This window comes from Cetorhinus maximus, chromosome 19, assembly GCF_964194155.1.
Source record: "Cetorhinus maximus chromosome 19, sCetMax3.hap1.1, whole genome shotgun sequence".
NCBI lineage: Eukaryota > Metazoa > Chordata > Chondrichthyes > Lamniformes > Cetorhinidae > Cetorhinus > Cetorhinus maximus.
Window position 1 is genome coordinate 65715526 of NC_135897.1, and position 10264 is coordinate 65725789.

Sequence of the window (10264 nt, forward strand, 5' to 3'; positions counted from 1 at the left end):
TTTTAGGGTGGAAGGAAGGTGTAAGGGAAGGAGTTCAGAGGGGGGAAGGAGTCCAGAGAGGGGAGGGAGTCCGGGGGAGGAAGAAGTCCGGGGTGAGGAACAACTCCAGGGGGAGGAAGGACTAAGGCTGGTGGAAGAAGTAAGAGTGCCTGGAGGAGTCATGAAAGGGGAAGGACTAAGGTGGGGGAGTCCGGTGGTGGGAGGGGAGGTGGGGGAGGAGTTCCAAGGGGGGAAGGAGCTAGAAGGGGCGAAGGAGTCCGGGCGGGGAGAATGTCCAGGTGACTGTGAAGGGAGGGGTCTGATGAGTCCATGACTGCCTCCTGGGGTGCGAACTGAGGGTGGGCGTAGTACAAAAGAATAGTGAGAATAACCGACAGCAGAGTGAGGTGGTAGGGTGGGAAGGTGAGGGTGCAACGGTACCGGTAGGAGGGATGGTGAGGGTTGTTGGTGGGGACTCGGAAGCAAACACCCTGGGGTTGGGAAGGAGGAGGTCGGCAAGGTCAATGTGAATGGGGGTGGAATTTTCAGGAAGGAAGGGAACGTGCACAAAAGAAAAGGGTTGTACGTCATGGAGGGGAGGTGGGAGGTGATGCCAGGGGGGTCGACAGTGATGGGGGAAAGGAAATGGGTGACTGGGGGAGGGGAAAGAATGGGTGAGCGCAGGAAAAAATGTAGCAGGACCATGCTTGCCAAATCGAAAGTGAAAGGAGAGCCGTGGTGGGCGAGAACAGGTGCTGCATGGGAATGTGATCAGTGACTGGGCGGAGATTCAGGTCGGCTCAGATGGTCAACTGAAAGCGAACACCAGCAGGAAGCATTGAAAATGCTCAGGACATTGAAATGAGTGTGATGCAGGAAGGATCTGCGTGCTTGGGGAAGTGCTTGCATGAGGCTCCGACAGGCCCTGCCACATACACACACTTCTCCCTTCAGAATCACACGTTGGCCGGCTTCACGCAGCAGAACTGCTAGTGGTGGTGGATGCAATAGGAGGACTCTCAAAGCCTGTAAATGAAGCTGAAAGACAACATTACACACTATTCAGTGAAAGTGAATATATTTCCACATTATAAAGTGACAAAATGTGCAACCAACTGTGATCAGAAGTTCTTAACTTCTGAACGCCTTAGATTTCTAGTTGCTGTCCTGACATCCACATCAGGGTTGGAGACAGCCTGTACAGTGGTTGGCCCTGTGGCCTCTGATGCCTTTGGCATGGGTCCTCAGCAGAGCCGAGGCCTTGAGGGCCCTGGCTTGCTTTGGCTGCCCTCCTGTGGGCCAGCTGCTCTCTGTGCAGTGACAGAGGACGAGGTTGAGGGGGTCACAGGCAAAGGGGTTTCGGAGGAAGCGGACAGCCTCTGAGATTCCCGATTGGATGGCCCAGGGGTGTCCAACTGTTGCATCTCCTCCCTTCAGGTACCTAAGGGGCCCTGCCTGACTCCTCAAGGGGAAGGAGCACCAGGGGGGGATGTCAAGGTGCCCTGTTACCCTCTCACATCGCCACTGCAGGAACTCATCCATGCCTACCGCGATGGAGTGCAGGTCTGCACACATCTCCATGTTCTGCTGGACCAGGGTCTCCATGGCGTCCGCCATCCTCCCCATGGAGACCTCCATACACGCACGTGGGCACCACTTCATCAGAGAGCAGGCGAATGCACTCCTCCGACTTGCGTACCACTCTGTTGAAGGCTCCCAACAGCTCTGCGTGATGTTCCCCCGCCTTCTGCTGACTTTCCACGATGGATTGGAAGTCTGAATCCAGAGGGTCTTCATCTGACTCGGACCTCACAGATGCCTCTTCCCCAGGAGTCCTCCGAGTACCGGGGAGCTCAGCTGAGCCTGTCTCCTTCTGCTGCGGACACGTGTCCATGCGGTGAACCCTAGATTGTGAACCTGAGCCTGCTCTAGATCTTGGTCCCACCGGGGTGTGTGTTTCTGCGCTGGTGGAGGGTGTGGGTAAGCGCTGTGACGGGTCTTCCAGGCTGTTTGTTTCCAGCTCTTCAAAAAAGGAGGAGTCCCCTTCACTGGAGGTGGGGACTTGGATGGAGCTGAAGGATTGGCTGGCTGAGGTTGTTGGTCGCTTGGCAGAGCCAAAGTAGAGGCAATTTGCGCATGGCAGCAGAATCAAAAGCAGCAGAGAGAGCACTCACATTTGTATTGAGAGAGGGATGATGTGGTGCAGGATCCTCACAAGAGTGTTCATTGCTGACCTCACCGTCACCACAGGCATGATCCACATCCTCACTAGTCAGCGCGATGGCATGTTCCTCAAAGTGAGTGAGGGGCCTAATGTGGGCCACTCTACCCCCTGTCTGGGACCTCTCCCTGCTGATGTGAGCAGGCTTCTCCTGCATGGATACAGATAGAGAGTGTAAGCAGGACACGTGGCACTGCATGGAATGTTTGTGTGATGTGCAGGGACATGGATGGGATAAGGATGTGAGTTCCAGAGGATATGAGTCTGATGGAGATGTGAGGGTGTGTGTGAGAGTTAGTGGTGGTGTCCCTTGAGGTGTGAGATCCCTGTGGACGTGTGATGGGTTTGTGCATGTGTGAGTTGAGAGTGATGAGAAGAGTGACTTAACCTGGCAGAATAAATGAGACCATTCATCCTGTTGCGGCACTGGGTGGCTGTCCTCTTTTGCAGGGCATTGGTGCTGACCACCACTTCCCATGCTGGATTAGTGATGTTGCTGCCTCCCCTGTGGCCAGAGCAGGAGTAGAGGACATCATGACGGGCCTCCACAGCGTCCAAAAAACGTTCCAGATATGTGTCACTGAATCGGGTTGCTGCAGTCTGCTTGCCTTTCAGGGCCATATCTTCTGTGCAGCAGTCCTGGGTTGAAAGCACTAAGAGGTGTTCAAGCGGCTGTACTTTAAATATGGTGCCCGGTGTGATGAAGCAGGAAGATGACGCTGTGCCGGGCAAATGAGAGCCCACCCGCCATTGAAACGGCGTGTTTCCTGGGAATGCATGATTAATGAGGTGGGTTTGGGATGATAATGCACGAAAACCCGCCATTGTGGCCAGCAGGAAAAACATTCTTCTCCTGCCCGCTATGACACTTAGTGCGACTCTGGGACGATTCCGCCCAAAGGAAGCAAGATTATAGTAGAAGGTTGGGCAGAAATCCTAAATAATTACTCTGTCTCGATTTTCAGAGAAGATGGATAATAATATTGAAATTTGAGGAGTTGGTGTTTTTTTTGCTGCAACTGGGAAGGTTCTGATGACCACAAAAATCAGGGTGAGGGTAGATGGTTAAACATAACAGGAAAGGATTGATAGGCTGGGTCTCTTGAAAAAAGAAGGCTGAGTGGTGACCTTACAGAAAGTATGAAAGGTTTTGATGGAATTGACAGAGAGAGATTGTTTCCTTTTGCAAAGAAGAGCATAACTGGAAGCCATCAATATAAGATAGTCACCAAGGAATCCAATAGGGAATTCAGAAAAATCTTCTTTACCCAAAGAATGGTGAGAATGTGGAACTTGCTACCACAAGGGTTGGTTGAAACAAATGGTATGGATGCATCTAAGGGGAAGCTTGACAACTGTATGTAGGAGAAGGGAATATATGGTTACGATGGTAGATTTAGCTGAGGACATTTGGGAGGTGGCTCAAGTCGAGCATAAACATCAGCATGGACTGGTTGAGCTGAACAGCCTGTTTCTAAATTGCGCATCCTATGTTGAAGTGTGATCTGATAGAGATCTTCAAACTTATGAAGAGCTAGGTAGACACTGATAGATTATTTCTGCTGGTTTGCAATGAGAAGCCAAATTTAGGATGATCACAAAGAGAACAAGTGAAGAGGACACTCGGTAGAGCGCATATCTCCACCACGCTGTGTTAACTCAACACTATTACAATTATGCTTTCTTGATGCTTCTCCCTGCCCATTTGATGTCCTTTAACTGCAAAGCTGAATACAGAAATCTTTTTAATAAGACTTTGCATCTCACTGAGGAGGCTTCAGGCCAATTCACATCCAATAACCTGCTTTGAAAACTCTGCTTACATTTTGACAGCTGTGGCAAATTCCACCACAGCAGCTGAGACAATCCACACCATTTTAAAACAATCAACAAAATTTTAATTAAAACAACTCACAAGGTTCTAAAAAAAAAAGTCAATTCACCCTATCTCCCAATATTAACAGATCCTTTAAAAAGTTCCAGGATCTGAATCTGGATCTGCATCTTTGCCAAAAATGAATCAGTTCTTCCTTGGGTCACACCCTATCTGTGTAAAAGGTTTCATTGAAATCTGTCCATTGGTTTTTGAGATATATTGTTTACAGACAAAGAGACATACAGACAAACAGGAGCGAAAACAATATCTCTGCTTACCTTCAGTGGTGGAGGTAATTAAAAACCAAGTTAGAAAAAAATGGGGGTCAAATTGGCCTACACCATTATTGCAGAATGAGTTCATAGTGAATCAGCTTGACTTGATCTGAAAGGAAAAGTTCAGGCTCTGTGTAAAGTGGGCTGCTACTGGCGGACGTCAATTCTGTCTCAAATATTTTTACACAGAAGGTGGTTAAAATGTGGAATTATCTATCAAAAATTTCTGTGGAAGTGCAGTTCACAAAGTCTTAGAAAAAGGAAGCAGTGAATTGTTCGAAGAGCAATATTAAACAGTTCTTGTGTGAGGAGTAAAGGATTGGATTAAGTGGTTCATGAACAGAAGTATTGGCACAGACGTAATGGGGTAAAAGAGCTGGTCTTATGCTGGAATATTACATGATTTTAACTCAGCTTCAGTTAAAAAATTAAACGTTGAAAATATTGAGAAAAAAAACTTGACAGCTGGACTTGTTCTCCTTGGAGCAAAGGAGATTGAGGGGAGATTTAAAAGCGGTGGACAACATTATGACAGGTTTTGATAAGGTAAACAAAGAAAAGCTGTTCCCATTGGTTGATGGTACAAGGACTAGGGGACACAGATTTAAGGTTTTGGTCAGAGACGCAGGGGTTATGTGAGGAAGAACTTTTTTATGCAGCGCATAAATGGAACTCGCTGCAATATGATCAATAATTTTGTGATGTTTGTGTTTAATGTTTATGCTTTTTTGTAAAAGGACATTTTAGTTAAAAAGAATTGTTATATAAAACTTGACAGTAGGGTGTGCTAAGTCCCAGATGTATTGCCCTCTGGTGGAGAATAAGGAATAAAGGAACCTTCTGTTTTTCATACATGAAGTTAGAGTTCAGAAGCAGATAGCTGTGTGTGTATTCTTAATTGTTAAGCAGTGACAAAACACTTCAAATGGCGATGAGGATGGGATCATTATTATTAGGGGCTTTAGAGGCTTTTGACCCAGCTACTATGGACTTTATAGTTTATGTCGAGCAAATGGAACAGGTTTTCATTGCGAATGAGATTGAAGAGGGAAAGCAGGCCTCAATGTTTCTTACAGTCATCGGAACGAAAATTTTCACTTTACTGAGAAATTTCATTGCTCCTGACAAGCCAGCAGATAAAAGCTTTAAAGAGCTTGTAGATGTTTTGGAAAAAGCACTTTGATCCTAGACCAGCAATACTGCCGAGAGATTCAAGTTTCACCGAAGAGAAAAGCATGTAAGTGAGTCAGTTTCCCAGTTCCTGGTTGAGTTGAGAAAATTAGCGGAACACTGTGACTTTAAAGGTTGCCTGGAAGAAGTGTTGTGTGATTGCTTGGTTTGTGGACTGAGAAATGAAAGAATTCAGCGTAGATTGTTAGCGGAGCAAGAGTTGACACTGAAGAAAGCGTTCAAGATTGCGCAAAGCATAGAAATGGCAGAGAAACAAGCTGGAGATTTGAAAGCGCATTCCAGCAATGCCAAAATTAAAGTAGTAAAGTCAGGGTACGCTCACTTTCAAACATGTTACCACTGTAATGGAATCGGGCATAATGCAGAAACCTGTAAGTGGAAAACCGCTGATTGTCGCTACTGTGGAAAATAAGGACATGTACATCGTGCATGTAGATCAAAGGCTAATCATAGTAAAGCAGTACCACCAAGAAAAGGGCATCACGAGGAGCACACAGACAAGTTGCGCTTGAAAATAAACAGGCAGTTTAAAAAGACGCAATACTTGGAAACAAAATACAAAAGTAATGCGAGTCCGGACAAGACAGAAAATGCAACTAACAGCGACAATGAGGAAGAGCAATTGTATTGCATTCAGTCTGATCTGAAATTGGATGAAGGACTAAAAGTTGCCATTGCCTTAAATGGTAAAATGGTTGAAATGGAGGTTGACACTGGAGCATCTGCTTCTATTGCTTCAGCGGAGACATGGGAGAAAATTTTCAAGAAATGCCCATTGGAGAAAACCCTCCTCCAGTTTAGCACTTACACTGGTGAGCCTGTGAATATACTTAGAAAAATATCTGTTCAAGCTAAATATGGAGATCAAATAGCAAAGTTGCCGATTATCATTGTGAAAGGGGATCGTCCATTGCTTATGGGCAAGAAGTGGCTAAAAGAAATTCAGCTGGACTGGAATAAAATAAATAAAGTGCATTGCAACCCCATGTTGCAGTCCTTGTTAGACTAGCATACTGATGTCTTCAAAGAAGGTCTTAGAGTTATTAAAGACATTGAAGCCAAACTTGCTATGAAGACCGAAGCTTCTTCAAGCCACGTTCAGTCACCTACTCAATGCAACAGAAAATCGAGCAGGAACTAGAACGACTTGAAAACTTTCAGATAATTGAGAAAGTTGATTATGCAGAGTGGGCAGTTCCAATAGTTCCAGTAGTGAAGGATGACCGATCTATAAGAAAATGTGGTGACTATAAAATCATCACTAATCCTATCCTGGAAATGCATCAGCACCCGCTACCGAAAATTGAGGACCTGTTCACTGCTCTGAATGGAGCTGAATTATTCACAAAGCTTGACCTTGCAAATGCAGCTGAGTGAAGATTCCAGGAAGTGTACAACCATCAACACACGCAGAGGTCTATGTCAATACAAACAACGACCATTTGGAATCAGCCTCATTCCAGCAGGCCATGGACAAAATATTGCAGGGCCTCCCTGGTGTAACCTGCTTCCAAAATGATGTGCTCATCACCGGGAAAAACCTCCCAACTCATTTAGAGAACTTAGGCAGGGTCCTGCGTAGACTGGAAAAATACGGCATCTGCTGTAAGAAATCCAAACACTCATTCCTGAAGCCCTCAGTAGAGTATCTTGGACATGTAATTGACGAAACTGGCCTCTCAACCTCACCCAAAAAAGTTGAAGGCAGTGGTGAATGCACCATAGCCCAAAAATGTTAAGGAGCTTTGTTTGTTTTTGGGACTTGTGAATTACTACGGTTCACTTCCAGTGTGGCTACCAAGGCAGCACCACTGAATAATCTGCTGAAGAAGAACGCAAAATGGGATTGGTCACAAGCCTGTCAGGAAAGTTTCAAGGAACTCGAGCAAGAGCTCACTTCTGCTAAAGTCCTGGCACATTTCAATGAAAAGTTACCTGTCAGCCTGGCTTGTGATACATCTGGATTTGGTGTTGGAGCTGTCATCTCCCACACATTTCCTGATGGCAGTGAAAGGCCCATTGCATACGCCTCATGCACATTGTCCAAGGCAGAACAAAATTATGCACAAATTGAAAAGGAAGTTCTTGGACTAATCTATGGAGTCAAGAAGTTCCACCAATATTTGTATGGGTGTAAATTCACATTAATTTCAGACCACAAGCCTTTGACCTGGTTGCTTAGCCCGAAGTCACAAACCCCGCCACTTGCTGCTGCACGTCTACAAAGGTGGGCACTGATCTTATCTGCTTACCAGTACCAAATTACATTTCGCTCTACTGAGAATCATGGAAATGCAGACGCGCTTTCCAGACTTCTGTTACACCACAGCTCCATAACCCGAAGTGAAGTCACTGCTTTCAATGTGAACCAGATAGCCATGTCACCTGTTAAAGCGGATCAAATTCGACTTGAAACACAGAGGAATGCTGTGCTCTCCAAAGTTTACCTGTACACACAGAAGGGTTGTTGTGTACCTCGAGAAGTGACTACTGAGCTTAAATCTTACTACATGCGTAGATTTGAGCTGACTCTCAAAGTTGTTATTCCTCCAAAATTCCAAACATGAGTGTTAGAAGAACTTCACCTCAGTCACACGGGAATTGTCAAAATGAAAGCATTAGCTGGTCTACATGTTTGGTGACCACACCTGGATAAAGACATTGAAGGCCTGGTCAGTGATTGCCTTCCATGCCAAGAAATGAAGTCTTCGCCTGCACCTGCCCCATTACATCCGTGGGCTTGGCCTGACCACCCATGGCAGAGACTTCATGTGTACTTTGCCGGACCACTTCTCGGACATATGTTCCTGACTGTGGTGGATGCCTGCACAAAGTGGCCTCGTGTTATTCCCATGAAGTCAACTACTTCAGCAAAGATCATTGATGCTCTCCAGAATGCGTTCACTACTTTTAGATTGCCGGAGCAGATTGTATCTGACAATGGCACATAGTTCACATCATATGAATTTCGAACATTCCTGAAAAGCAATGGGATCAAGCAGATTCTCACCCCCCCCCTACCACCCATCCTCAAATGGTGAAGCGGAGCACTTTGTCCAGACATTCAAAACAGCCATATTGCAGGGGAGGACACAACAGATTGGAAGTTGAAGCTGAAGAACTTTTTGATGATGTATCATAACACTCCACATTCAACAACAGGCGTATCTCCTGCTGAGCTGATGTTTGGAGGATGACTGCGTACCAGAATGGATTCGCTGTGTCCGGATTTGAAAGGAAAGATTGGTTCAAGGCAACTTGATCAGAAAAAGTCACATGACACAAGCAAACAAGCTCATGAGTTAATCTAGATCAGTCTGTTTGGGTCCGAAATTAATGTGGGACACCAAAGTGGCTCCTGGGACCACGTCGAGGACCACTGACCTATGATGTTGAATATTCCTGTGGAATCTGGAAGAGACACATTGGCCAGATTAGAGAAACCAAATCCAAGGAAGCAAATTTCCAGGGATCTCCAGTCACTGTGGAAGATTTCTGGGGAACATCTGCTTTAGTTGGTGAAACCTGACTTGATTCAACTGACAAACCACGAGCATCTGTAGCTGCAACTGTTGAACTTGAACTGAAACAAGTGGAACAGCAGAACCTTCCATTTTGAAGCAAAGCAAACTGAGATATCTAAGCCAACGCTCCTCTCTAGACCAAAGTGAATCTGCGAACTGCCTGACCGATTTGTTCCTGGCTAAAGGGGGAGGAGATGTGATGTTTGTGTTTAACGTTTATGCTTTTTCGTAGAAGAACATTTTAATTAAAAAGAATTGTAATATAAAACCTGACAGTAGGGTGTGCTAAGTCCTGGATGTATTGCCCTCTGGTGGAGAATAAGGAATAAAGGAACCTTCTGTTTTTCATACAGGAAGTTGGAGTTCAGAAGCAGATACTGTGTGTATTCTTAATTGTTAAGAAGTGACAAAACGCTTCAAATTTCAAAAGAAAATTGGATAGCTTTTGAGAGAATGGGACTGACTGGATTGCCTATTGAGAGTTGACATGAATTCAATGGGTCAAGTGGCCTCTTTCATTGCCTCTATGACTCCATGGCGTGAATTTTACACTTGGAAATCAGGTGCACGCCACTACCTCACGGCCCCCTCTGCACTTAGGTAAAACCTGGTGTGATGACCCAATCACGCCGGTCTCCAATAATATGGAAGTCAGATAGGCACGAAGATCGGCAGCCCGCCCAGCATTTATAAAAGACTAACCCAATTGACTGCTATTTTATGTTGTTCACACCATTTTTTGGTGGACACACATGAAAAACAATTGAAGTGTTTTACATCAGGTATGAGGAGCCATTGCAAAAGTGGTTAGAAAGGCTGCAAGTTTGACTGTGGCTGGCTGCATTCAGCAGAAGGGTCTGCTGGTGAAGGTGGGAGAGTTTCCCAATGCTTTAAGTTCCTTTCATAATTGTTTTTAGCCTGCAATAGGAGATATTGTTAGGGAAGTTGGCCTAACAGTTTGTAGACTCCAGTATTGGACCTGGAGATTGCTGCCCCCATGGGCATTGTCTATTCTAGAGCAGGCTCCTCCTCCAGTGAGGAGGAGAGGATGAGAGGAAGGAGGGGGGCAGCTGGCTAAGAACAGGTGTCCCCTGTGTTCCTGCAAGGTGAGGAACCTACTGCTGTGCAAAGGCCTGCAGAGAGGAGATGTCAGCAACAGGCAGGTAGAGGTTGGCAAAGACACAATCCTGCCAACAGA